Source organism: Rhinopithecus roxellana, unplaced genomic scaffold (genome assembly GCF_007565055.1).
Source record: "Rhinopithecus roxellana isolate Shanxi Qingling unplaced genomic scaffold, ASM756505v1 contig333, whole genome shotgun sequence".
Classification (NCBI taxonomy): Eukaryota; Metazoa; Chordata; class Mammalia; order Primates; family Cercopithecidae; genus Rhinopithecus; species Rhinopithecus roxellana.
Window position 1 is genome coordinate 44881 of NW_022142475.1, and position 2566 is coordinate 47446.

The following is a 2566-nucleotide window of genomic DNA, read 5'->3' on the forward strand; positions in this document are numbered from 1 at the left end:
AAAAATAGGCATAATAGGTATAATAGAAATAGTTGTAAAATATAGACATAATATATAGTTATAAAATATAGACATAATAGATATAATAGATACAGTTATAAAATATAGACATAATAGATATAGGTATAAAACGTAGACCAAATAGATATAATAGATACAGGTATGAAATATAGATATAATAGATATAGGTATAAAATATAGATATAATAGATATAATAGATAGACATAATAGATATAATAGATATAGGTATAAAATATAGATATAATAGATATAGGTACGAAATATAGATATAATAGGTATATTAGATATAGGTATAAAACATACATATAATAGATATAGGTATAAAATATAGATATAATAGTCATAATAGATACAGTTATAAAATATAGATATAATAGATATAGTTATAAAATATAAATATAAAAGATAAGATAGATGTAGGTATAAAATATAGATATAATAGATATAAGTATAAAATATAGACATAATAGGGATAATAGATATAGGAATAAAATATAGACATAATAGATATAATACATATACTTATAAAATATACACATAGTTTATATAATAGATATAGGTATACAATATAGACATAATTGATATAGGTATAAAATATAGACATAATAGATATAATAGATATAGGTGTGACATATAGATATAATAGATATAGGTATAAAATATAGATATAATAGATATAATAGATAGACATAATAGATATAATAGATATAGGTATAAAATATAGATATAATAGATATAGGTACGAAATATAGATATAATAGGTATATTAGATATAGGTATAAAACATACATATAATAGATATAGGTATAAAATATAGATATAATAGTCATAATAGATACAGTTATAAAATATAGATATAATAGATATAGTTATAAATATAAATATAAAAGATAAGATAGATGTAGGTATAAAATATAGATATAATAGATATAAGTATAAAATATAGACATAATAGGGATAATAGATATAGGAATAAAATATAGACATAATAGATATAATACATATACTTATAAAATATACACATAGTTTATATAATAGATATAGGTATACAATATAGACATAATTGATATAGGTATAAAATATAGACATAATAGATATAATAGATATAGGTGTGACATATAGATATAATAGATATAGGTATAAAATATAGATATAATAGATATAATAGATAGACATAATAGATATAATAGATATAGGTATAAAATATAGATATAATAGATATAGGTACGAAATATAGATATAATAGGTATATTAGATATAGGTATAAAACATACATATAATAGATATAGGTATAAAATATAGATATAATAGTCATAATAGATACAGTTATAAAATATAGATATAATAGATATAGTTATAAAATATAAATATAAAAGATAAGATAGATGTAGGTATAAAATATAGATATAATAGATATAAGTATAAAATATAGACATAATAGGGATAATAGATATAGGAATAAAATATAGACATAATAGATATAATACATATACTTATAAAATATACACATAGTTTATATAATAGATATAGGTATACAATATAGACATAATTGATATAGGTATAAAATATAGACATAATAGATATAATAGATATAGGTGTGACATATAGATATAATAGATATAGGTATAAAATATAGATATAATAGATATAGGTAGAAGATATAGACATATTAGACACAGGCATAAAATACAGACATAATAGATATGATAGATATAGGTATAAAATATATTCATCACATATATAATAGATATAGGTATGAATTATAGACATAATAGATATAACACATAGAGATATAAAATATAGATATAACAGATATAGGTATAAAATATAGATATAATATGTATAATAGATATACATATAAAATATAGATACAATAGATATCGGTAAAAAATATAGATATAATACATATAATAGATACAGATATAAAAAATAGACATAATAGATATAATAGATATAGGTATCAAATATACACATAATGGATATAATAGATATAGTTATAAAATATAGACATAATAGATATAATATTTATAGGTATAAAATATAGTAATAAAAGATATAATACATATAGGTATGAAATATAGACATAATAGATATAACACATGTAAGAATAAAAAATAGACATAATAAATATAGGTATAAAATATAGACATACTAGATATAATACATATAGGTATGAAATATAGACATAATATATAAAATAGATATAGGTATGCAATATAGACATAATGGATATACTTATAAAATATACACCTAGTTGATATAATAGATATAGGTGTAAAATATAGACATAATAGATATAGGTATAATATTTAGACATAATAGATAGATATATGTATAAAATATATACATAATAGATATAATAGATACAGGTAAAAAATATAGATATAATAGATATAGGCATAAAATTTAGATATAATAGATATAATAGATATATGTATAAAAAATAGATATAATAGATACAGGTATATAATATAGACAATAGATATATTAAATATAGGTATAAAACATAGATATAATAGATATAATTATAAAATATAAATATAA